Consider the following 12,006-nt stretch of genomic DNA (forward strand, 5'->3'; position numbering starts at 1 on the left):
GAGTGACGGATAGAACGTCATAATCCCGGTAGAGCCTGTCCGGAAAGATAAGAGTCGTGGAATGTATTGGGCCCTATACATTCAACGACTCTTCTCTTTCCGCACAGACTCTAGTATTAATTCGGCGGTGAATGTCACTCCTTTTATCAGCGGAAATTGACAGATATAAGGTGGTGGTACTGGTGCTCGACGCGGTCTCAGTACATGTCATCTTGTAACTTAAGTCATTGTTAATAGAGGTGACAGCAGGGTGTCATCTATTGGGCATTACCAAGTCGAGCACTAGTACCACCATCTTACTCAGCGGCGGTATCCACGTCGCAGCAGTAATGTCGCAACATTAGTGCAACTGCAGTTGCTATCGGATTGTCACCTTTATGCTTAATATGATAACTAAATCGCAATTAAATACTAGTAGGTTCGGATACAACAATCCGCTTACTCACAGCAGCACTAAATACCACTTTGATCACATCACTAATTCCTGATAATCCGGTATCTTAAACACACAAGAAAAACAAAAGCATAGTTACAAGTCACGCCGCCATAAGCAGCCAGACTACACCAAGACTACAAGGGAGCCGGCCAAATAAACAAAAATGTCCGGTGATTTTATTGAATTAGACGATCACAATGGCAGGAAAGTGCTGAGTCACGGCAGCGGCTTCCAAACGGCTGCCACAAAAGGTGGGAACAGATCAATGGCAGTCTGATCAATAAATAGACAAGCATCTTACTGACCGAAGCTGATTTCGGATTGTTGTTTGAGAATGCGGGATTATGCATGTTTTTGACTACCTTCAGGAAATTAACGCCTATTGGAGCGGTCTTCCAGAAAGGAGTGTTAGGGACCTTAAGCGTTTTGTGGTAAGTGAAAACTCTGATTGTTGTCAACTTATAAGAGATTTTACAATGATGCAACATAAAACAACACACACACATACATAATACCAAAGACATATGTAACTTTATTCTCTTTGCTAATACCTGTCACACACACATTAGAGATAACATAAATACCTAATAAGTAAGAGAAGAAAGAGAAAGTAGAAGTACCTACCTAAGTAGATACCTAAATGACTCACTCCTGAATTCCTTTAAAACTCTCATTTGATCTTTGATTTTACTTTCAGGAGGAGATGATTGACTTTACGAAGAATAACACGAGCGCCGATGGTTTAACAAAGAGGATACCGACGACCGTGCGATATTTAGACGACGTGTTGCCTCCCTGTCACATAGGTTATTTCCCTGGTGCATGATCTTGCATCAGCTCCAACAAATAACTGAAATAACTTCACATCAAAATCAAGATCAATTTTCAAATGAGACAACATTACATTAACCAGGGGTCACCAATTACCTACATAGTTTCTTTAGGGGTCCGGTTTTTAAAATAAGAACTTACTTGAGTTTATTAAATAAGCAAAAAAATAAAATAGGTCAGCGGTCCGAATCCGGATCACGGTCCGCCATTAGGTGACCCCTGGCTTTAACAGACATCAATGAGGAAGCAACTCCTTGTCTATTTTATTTTCATTGTATGCCTTAAATAGGTATGCAGAATTCTAATATTGACCAGCCACCCGTGGCCATGTCACAAAGTTCGGAAAAATTGACAGTTATTTACCGTTCCAACGCGAAGTTCCTGTTTTTTTCTCATGCCGCTAACTGGCTGCCAGCTCGTTCTCTGCTGCGCAAACTTAATCCAAGTTTAATGAACAGTACGACAGGCCCTTAATCAAACTTTGGATTTTCCAACTTCCCTGCTACGCCATTATCAACCTAAACTCTAAATAAAGATGATCTTTATTCGCCTGTAACAACAAGTGAAAAAGTCGTTTCGATTCTAAAATCCTCAGCTGGAGAAAAACCTATTTAGTAGACTTTGATCGTATTATTTGTTTCTTATTTTAGCCGGCTTGGAAGGGAGCTTTACTGGAGCAAATTTCATTATCATTTTTGCTTAATATATTTATTCAAAAGATTATCTATATTTTTCATGGACAGTGGACACATTTTCACGAAATAGATACCTTCGTAGGTATTTATTTATATTTTTCATAAGAGTAAAAGTGTTAAAAAATCCATAAAATAACAGACTTAAAAATATTTGGATCTATTGTCCACATCATATTATACCTACTTAAAACTGAAGGCATACCTACTCCGAATCATATTGAAACTAATTACTGTAATCATATGTGTATTTTTATTTATATGTGTCTTCATCAAATCATCTCAAATATTTTATTGCTGTGTTATGGCTGTTTTCTATGTACCTAGGTATTTAAGTATTTATATATATCTATCTATTATATTATATACATCGTTCTCTAGTAAACACAATACAAACTTCACTGAGCTTGCCGTGGGTTTAGGTCGATTTTTGTAAGATTGAATAATAATATTTATTTATTTATTTTATTTATTACTGATTGCGCCACGCTGGCACTTAACTACATATGTGATATATAAGTGTGTGCAGGTAATTGGTACCTACCTATTCAAATTTTTATAGGCCCTTGGACCATCCATGTAGAGCCTGTACGGAAAGAGAAGAGTCGTGAAATGTATGGGATCCAATACATTCTACGACTCTTCTCTTTTCGCACAGACTCTACCTAATCATTTTCAGTATATTTTATTTTTATAATGTGTTCCCAAGAACAAAAACCAAAAGGTTCGCATAGCCAATTTTCTGTAATAGTAGGTTGCATATCCTATCTTTGTTCGGGCAAGTGCCGCGTTTTTTGCAACTTGGGCCCGCCCGCCCCTCGGCCGACGTTGAAATTTATGGGGTACATAAGTGTACAGTTTCACGTGTGAGTGGGGAGCTTATACCGGTTTTTATACTGTTTTCTATTTTCAAATATGTTGGGGTAACATGTGCAATCTTTTTTTCAAGTAAATGACTAAATATTGTAAGGACAATCTTACTTAAAACGACCTGCTCTCACAGTAAGCTCAATAAGTCTTGTGGTGTGGGTACTAGACGACGATAAATATACCTAATACATATTACCTAGGTATGTATATCTATATAATATATAAATACTTATATATACTTTTTTTTTTATACCACATCGGTGGCAAACCAGCATACGGCCCGCCTGATGGTAAGCAGTCACCGTAGCCTATGGACGCCTGCAACTCCAGAAGTGTTACAAGCGCGTTGCCGACCTTTTAAAAACCTGTACACTCCTTTTTTGAAGAACCCCATACTGTAGACCCTCGGGAAAACCTCGGAAGGGAGCTCATTCCACAGCCGGAGCGTCCGCGGGAGGAAATTCCTCTTAAATCGCACAGTACGCGACCATTTAGGTTCTAGGGTGTGAGGATGAACACCCTGCCGACGGCGAGCGGTGCGGTGATAGAAAGCGGCCGTTGGCATCATGTCAAATAATTCCTCAGAGCACAGCCCATTGTACAAGCGGTAGAACACACACAAGGAGGCAAAGTCTCTCCTTAGACTTAAAGGTTCAATTCCGCTTGTGAGTTTGGGATCATCGACGATTCGTACAGTGCGCCTTTGGACTGAGTCGAAGGGTCCAAGCTGGCATCCAGGTGCTCCTGCCCAAAGGTGACAGCAGTACTCCATATGGGGTCTGACTTGCGATTTATAAAGCAGCAGCCTTTACCCCGGAGTAAAGTGTCGCCTCGCTTTATTGAGCACACCGAGTTTTTTGGATGCCAGCGCAGCCTTACCGTCCAGGTGGCTACGGAATTGGACGTCACTGGAGATGTCGACACCTAGGATCCCAATACTCCCTGACATGGTAAGGGCTGTGCCCTGGAACTGTGGGACCACAGTAAATGGGGTTTTCTTAGAGGTGAACGCGCAAACTTGTGTCTTGGTGGGGTTGAATCGCACTAAATTGTCCCGACCCCACACCGAAACTCTGGATAGAGTGCTCTCAATGTCCGACACAAGCTTTTCACGACTCTCCAGCACCACAGAACGAGGATATTGGCACGGCCTGTGTAATAGGCATCCCCAGTACTGTCGTCTGCATAGCAATGAATGTCATCGATAGACAACATGTCATTGATGTGCAGCAAAAACAGCGTTGAGGATAGCACAGAACCTTGCGGAACGCCAGCGTTAATGTCCATGCTATCGGAGCAGCTTCCGTCTACTACGGCTCGTATGCGTCTGCCGGGCAAAAAGCTAGCGATCCATTTGCATAGTCCCTCCGGCAATCCATAAGATGGTAACTTCGACAGAAGACCCCGATGCCAGACCCGATCGAACGCTTTCGCTATATCTAGGCTGACTGCCAATGCCTCAACTTGACTCTCAATGGCCGAAGCCCAGCGGTGTGTGAGATACACTAGAAGATCACCAGTCGAGCGACCGTGGCGAAAACCATACTGGCGGTTGCTGATCAGGTCGTGTTCTTCTAGGTATCTCAGGAGCTTTGCGTTAATTATACGCTCCATGACCTTAGAGAGAAGGGAGGTAATAGCGATAGGCCTGTAATTCGATGGGTCCGATCTATCGCTCTTTTTAGGCACAGGGTGCACAAGGGCCGTCTTCCACGAAGATGAAACATGCCGTTTGTCGCTAGAGAGTGTGAAAAGACGCGCCAACACGGGACACAACTCAGGAGCACACTGCTTAAGCACAAGAGCTGGTATGCCGTCTGGCCCGCTCGACTTATGGACGTTCAGGGATAGCAACTCCCGCCGAATATCCCTCTGCGTGAATGAGATTTCTGGCATGGAGTATACGCACCGCGGGATGGTGGGCGGCACGGCGCTACCGTCGTCGTTCAGGGTCGAGTTCGAGGAAAAAAGAGATAAGTAAGATAAGGCAAGTAGATCGGCTTTCTCTTTTGCACTGTGGGCCAGATCACCATCAGCTTTCCGCAGTGGTGGTAAAGATATATGTATAGATATATGTACATAGAAAACAAGAAAGAATTAAGATCCATTGCGTGCTGAATTATCTCATAAGCAAAAATTAAAGTCACATTTATTTACATAGTAAAACATAGTTATGATTTATGAAAGTTAATTAATTTGTGCCTATATTTAATTACACAAACGAGTCTATCGCGATAAAATTTCACTAGCCTGCCTTAGAACATGTGGTCGTGTCAAAACTACAAGCTGTAGGTATACGGATAGACTTATAGTTATAAGTATCGTACTCACATGTATTAGGCTTTCAAAAGCCACGCCGAAGTTTCTGATGCTCACGTCATCGTATTTCAGCTGTTTGACAGCCGATGCCCCCTCCCTCTACAATTTACGGAGATGACGTAATCCGCCCGGGGGAATAAATTTAGCAGATCAAGCGTTTGAAATGATTGCAAATAGGGTTCTTTGGAGAATTTGTTTTTGGTCTTATTTCTATCGTAATCGTTGTATTTCATTTATATCGTCGTCAAGTACTTACCCACTACAGAAGTCTTATTGAACTTACCTACTGTGTATAAAATTGTCCTATAAAATATATTTATTTATTTTTAACTTCATAGCACTTTGATAGCAAAATTATTGAAGCAAAGAGACGGAGTTTGCTCACGAATCGTCTAATATGTTTAATATTTCTGTAATCTATTTACCTCCCTAATAAAAATAAGTACGTTTAATCTAGAACCTTGTTCAATATTCTACGTAAGCTATGGTCTTAAGTGGTCAACAGTCATTGGCAATAAATGTATCCTACATTAAGTTCTTACTTACTTAAAGTAGGGTTGATAGTAAATAAATAAGTTGTATTTCAAGATTGTACCGATAATTGGTCTCGAATTTCTATGAATCATGAATTTGAATTTCTATGAATTTGATTTCTATGATTTCTATTTCTATCAATTGATATTTTCCTACTTGATGATCATAATATAAATTCGTATAGATTAGTGTAAAATGATTTATGTTGTAATTTCATATTATGAAATAAATAAATCTAAAGCTAAATCTAAATCTATGGTCTTTTATATATAGATGTTAATACAAGAGGACGCCCAAATTGTGAGCTAAATTATGTTCCTTACAAAATACAGATCACCGAATTACGATTTTCTTAATCCGAAGCGGAAAAACATCGTAATTAGACCTCGAATCTTAATGGTTATTCGAAGCTCACATAAATGTTTCTTTGATAACCGAACTTCCATCAAAATAGAGTTCCTATTTTGCCATTTTGTATGTGCTTACATCTCACAAAAACGTCAAATGTTACAGCGTCGAGGGGAAACGTTTGGTATTCTTGACTCACCTCTCATCAAATGCCTTATATTTGCTTGCGTGCCAAGTAAATGTAGTTCTTACCTGGTTTGATTTTAGGTTGTTAATAGCTCGTGGAAAGCTGGTAATTTATAGTGGTTTTCAGATGACTGAGCAGAAGTTTCATTAATCAGAAGATCGCGACAGTGCAGCGGCGCTGGCGTCGTGGTTCATTTTTTTTCTCGTGCGCCCTTAGATTGGATATTGGACACGATTTCCTGTGGAGAGGGCAAGCTGGGTACTAATCAATAGCATCTACCCTGGAAATGACACATGTGCACGCTACATCAAAGACGGGAATTGCTACAATAAGGAAAAGAGGAAATAGGAGGTAGGTACGTATTGGGAACAGTTTCGTACCACCTGCTACGAAGATGTCCTAAATAGATAGATATTATGTTTGGAAATATCAATGAAGGAGAGTTGTCAGTAATGTATAGGGAATTGAGAGCGTTCTTTGTTTCAAAAAAATAAGAAGAAGAGGAGCGATTTATGGTGATCTAGTTCTCAAATTTATTTATAAATGAATAATATTAATATACTTAGAATACTTAAGATGTCCTTTAGTGTCCAAAATATATGGAGATAACTTATGCTTTTCAGTGTTTAAATAAAACAACCATTTATCTTTTTTCCAATCAGTATACCTAACTACGCTCCTTTAACATTCTTATTACAGCAATTAAATTAAAACCTAAACTAGTAAATCCTAATTATCCTAAACTACGGGTGATGAATCTAAATATTACCGAAAAGTTAAATATAATTTATGTAAATGCTATGGCGGCACAAAAGTTTAACAAACCAAACCTACATTATCAGCACAAAATTACCATTTCAATGCATAATTTAACGCTATGTACTCACTCGCAGTGTCTTCAGATAAATATTTCTGTTATCTCCACCCCCCAGTCACTCTTTGCACTCCATCCGCGAATAATCCCTCCGAGAATGGGGAGGATTGCCGTGTTTTTTCTCTTTTGTCGCTGGATGTATCCCCCGCTGATGGCTATGTGGGGTGTTGAGTTTGAAACGTTTTATTGGAGCGCGTTTTAAGATACGAGCGCTTTTAAACAGGGAGTTTTCGTATTGCGTATTAAAACTAAATAAGGTTATCTACGTAGACTAACGAGAACACTTACGTATTACCATATTCAAACGCAGGAAATACTGTAGGCGTTCTAAATCTAAGTTAACAAACAATAAGGACAAGTTTTGTTACCAATATTCAGAACTTGTTTTGATAAATATCTGACAGACTTGAGCCATGTTACTATATTTCCCTCTTATCGCCTTTGTAGTTCAAAATAACATAGAAATCGCATTTAAACTTTCTTTACAATGCAAAACCAACAAGTTTGTCTACTGATCAATCTAGCAGTGACAGTAATATTATTCTTAAATAAACTTTGATTTCACAGTTACGATGCATCTCACTTTCTACTGACAAACAAGCTGATCGATCGGGTGGAAAATCGGACTGTATCGCCGTAAATATTTTGACACAATCCGAGCATCGTATTACGAAACAATTGCTTGCCAAATATTTCTGATCGCTCCCTTTTGAGGGGCGTTCAAAACTTAATATCGAAGTTGGACAGTTGATAGATCGGTCTCGGGGGCATTCGGAGGCACACGGTAGCTTCTGAGAGAGAATTGTTCGTTAGAAAGACAACTGTCCACTTGGGATCGCAAATGTGTATGTCATTCTGCGAGCAATTGCTGAGCGGATTATTGGCCGCCTGTTACTTGCTAATTCTGTCGTCAAATGACGTTGTCATCGTCATATTTTTTGACCTTAGAATATTTGGCATTCACATTTTAATGGAGCGTCGTTATGAAACTAGGTCTGTACACTGAAATATAGTTACGTAAATAAGGTAGCTTATGATAGAAGCCTCGGACGAAGTGAAAGTGCCATACCTGAATATAAACCAAACTAAACCTAGCTATTGCCCAGACAACCGAATCAAATCTCAATTCACTATCCCAGACCCAAAAATTAATTAACTCCAAAAACACATTCCTTTTTTTAAGCAAATCCCTCAACCGCTTCGCCAAATGCACGTCTGGATTGCATCAGTCGGCAAAAAGCTCTGCATCGGAATGACTAATGATCTTGCAGCGCGAAGGATTTCGAAAAATACCTCCTTTTAGTAGACAATGACAACGATTGAAATTCGGATAATTGAGGATTGAGCAAAACCTCAAAGAAGCCGCAGGTTTTTGGTAATTATTTTTGCAACGCTTAGGTTTTGCGAGATTTGAATTTAGAAAGGTTTTGAATTGTTAAATATTGAACAAGGTTTATGATTAGAGTTGATCATTCCTAATACGTAGAAGCGTAACAAAGGTGAATAAGAATTGATAGGCAAGTAAAATTAAATCGTCTTACAGTTCTCAAATAATTTTGCAGATGCCCCTTAGGTTTATTGAATTAGCTGTGAGATACCAAAAATGTATTGTAAGGACGTCCTTACAATACATTTTGCAACTGACGTCAGTTGCAAGTATGAGACAAGAATCCAGTAAATACTCGTACAAGTTAGCGTGTAAAGGAAGAGGAATGTAGACTGTGGATATTTAAACTTTCTTTATCAGGTAAGTATGCCGTGTGTTACTTCTTTGACCTTCTAGATTAGTGACAGTCGCCCTAGTCGGCGTTTTCGTGTGACAACCGCCGTTTTCGTGGGAACAGACGCTTCCACTGGCAACTTATTTTTGAAGGTATTCGTGTAGAAGTGTAGCATACATTTCCTTAGTTTTATCCTTGCAACACATCGGGTTACACAAACCACTTCCACGGCATTTCTCTAAATCTTTTCCCAGCTTTGTCAACTTCAACATTTATTCAACAATTTCAGTTCGAATATCCGTAAACGGAACAAAGACTTCGGTACCTAAGCCGATCCTTTGCCGAGAAAAATAGTAGGAAATCCATTAATAACTGTCGCGGGCTCCTTGTTAGATGCATACAATACTCGGGGCTTTTTAAAAGACGTACAAAGGGGACTGGCTAAATTAAAAGTTTTTCGATACAGCGACATTGCAGACGGTAATTATTGTGCGCTACTGGTAACGATAGCAGTAAAAATCTAACTTAATTAGGTAACCATTGTATAGTTTTTTACGCATAAAAAGGCAATGTGCTCCGAATAAACGTGCGTGTCTGTTGTTAAACATGTTGCAGATGAAATTAGCACGTTTTTGATTGAAGAGCCTAGAACCTATCATCTTGGTACCTACACACAGCTGCAAATGCGCTTTACACATAAAGTGGATATGCACTTTTCCAGGTCGTGTACCTATTCCAACATTGATTAATTAACTGAATGCTATGATGGATGACGTTCGTGCAATTGTATTGATGAAGAGCGGAAAAATTACGTAAAAATTTGTAGGTGATATTGGTTTGCTAACTTTTCATTTTTTTAGGTACATAACTAAGCAAAGGATTTTTTCCTTCGCAACATTCTTCCGGCATCATTAATTTGCCGACCATACCAACAGCGTCAACCGACGCAGGTTTGTAAAGACACGTTTAAGTGGAAAAAAATCAAAATTAATGATAACAGTGGCACCAGCAGGGCACAGTTGAATACTCATTCACGGGCCTACAATTCTTGCTGAAGCTAAAACGTTTCTACTGTCTATTCTTTACGAGTTCCGGACACAATGTACGAAGGTTACGTAAGTCGTAGGTACCTACTTGGTGTGAAAAACTTGGCCTATGATACATTTTTGGATATTTTATGCTTCTAGCCCTGTGAAGAATATAGCTAATTAAACTTTGGTCTGCCTGTTTTAAGATAGTTGAGAACCTTAAACCACAAGGCTTGACAGTCTATTAACTGAAATAGATGTCATATACTACAGAAAAGTGGCAAAGCGCTTCAGTGGCGGAGGCCAGATCGGAACCGGCGTCTTCAGTTCACGCCGCTAACGCCCCAGGGCCTTAACCTCTAGGCTTATGTCGATTTGCTACTTAGCATACTTGTAACGCTTTAGTACCTACCAATTTAGTATTGCCTTAGCTAAATTTTCTTTTTAATATAAGTAGCCATCACTTAGTGTAAAAACAGTTTTTACAATTGTTAAAAAAAAAGACTTATCCTTATCTCATAATTTCTTACATTCATATAACATGCACTTATTACAATCCTCACAAACATATCATATCTAATAAACAAAAAACTGTTGACCATATACAAAGCGAGCTAAATACGATAGCAATACAATAACAATCCGACAACCAGATCTCATGACCCGAAGCCCACGCTACTTGATTGACTTATCTTTTGATCAGCCGTCCTCTATTTTCCACGTCAACTATCGTTCGATATCGTGCATCTCTTACGAGTAAAGCCAGATAAAAAAGGACGGAAAGATCGACGTGAGTGGTATGGAAGAGTTTGTAGTTGCAAGTTTGCGCGGAGGCGGTTGGCTCCAAATCACCAGCAGATAAAATCTAAAGTGCGATTCCAATTGCTTGTCAAACGCAAGGGTGAACCAATTTCTTAGCGTTTTGCTTATAGGTTAATTTCACTTTTTTATGGTCTGAATCCAGCATGCTTTATTAAAAATCTCTTAAAATCAACTTCTAATAGCTAAACGACACGTCACACTCCTGTGAATCACAGTGACGTGTTGTAAGTAGGTTGTAGGTACTGGGTGTATGAAAAAAACACATAAATTATCATTTGACATTAAAATAATACTTGCCTACAATTTTATTCATAGAAGGAAACTCCTCTTCAACTGCAGAGTACCTAACCTACTGTTTAAGTTAAGACCCGGGGAATGAGCGTGAATACCCTTTTTTTATAAGTTCTATTAATAATCATATAATTTACTAATTTCCAATGAAATTCAATGTACGTAGGAACTATTATATCAATCCAATATTTTTTATTACTCACCTAATTACCTACCTATTTTGTATAGGTACTATCAATTTTTTTATTCATTAAACAAAAATTTTGATGAATCTCTTTCTGGGTCTTGTTACAATGGCTAACCCTTCAATTGCGCTCGCGCACGTCGCGCAACCAACGGGGATTCATGGTTGGAGTGACGGAGCCGTGACGTCGTGGCGCGATCTTCTGTCAATGATTTGACGAGGGCCTGCGTTCTCGGTCAGGCTGGGTTTTACAATTAAAGTGGATACTTATGTAGATTTACATAGCTATACTCGTATGTGACGCTTAGCATCTAATAGGTCATATCGGCAAGATGCGACCTAAGCCCTCTTCTACGTATACCCGCAACTCGACTGGACAACTCCATAGCGCGTCGTGTGACCGCATCTACAAGACAAAGTTTGCTTTGGCGAGCCACATTAGGGCATTTTATAATCCGGATAAGAATTGTTGATGGAGTCGCCTTTGCCGGATTCAGCAAGGAAGATTGATTGACCCGTATGTATAAAATGAAGAGGTTTCAATGCCTTTTACAGAGCTGGCTTATTATTATTAATAAATAAATATGACGGGAATGTGTAGGTAACTCAAATCGACCTAGTAGTCTAACTTAAATCTACCTAGTCCCTCGGGCTTTGTAATAGACAGAGTTTTCTAAGAACTACTATGAAATCGTATAAGAACCTACTACCTTAGCAACAGAGACCAAAAAACAATCGTCACACAGTAGCGGGGCAAGTGCGCCTCTAGGGACAGGCCCAGAATGTTTTGATCGTACGTATATTATGATTTTTTTAGTATTATAAAATGCACACTATAATTTTAAATATCAAATAAAACGATCTTATTT

At 39.2% G+C, this 12,006-nt stretch overlaps 1 long non-coding RNA gene across 1 annotated transcript in view; it reads right to left on the reverse strand.

Moving 5' to 3' along the window:
- The window catches only part of LOC134806038 (uncharacterized), a 447,581-nt gene that overhangs the window by 128,534 nt on the left and 307,041 nt on the right, over positions 1 to 12,006 (reverse strand). The window contains exons 2-3 of the long non-coding RNA XR_010146452.1: positions 4,099 to 4,334; positions 3,069 to 3,980 (exon numbers count right to left, since the gene is read on the reverse strand). This is a non-coding gene — a long non-coding RNA (uncharacterized LOC134806038). The remainder of the gene's footprint in view (positions 1 to 3,068; positions 3,981 to 4,098; positions 4,335 to 12,006) is intronic.

The sequence above is a fragment of the Cydia splendana genome, chromosome 2, assembly GCF_910591565.1.
Source record: "Cydia splendana chromosome 2, ilCydSple1.2, whole genome shotgun sequence".
NCBI classification, from domain to species: domain Eukaryota; kingdom Metazoa; phylum Arthropoda; class Insecta; order Lepidoptera; family Tortricidae; genus Cydia; species Cydia splendana.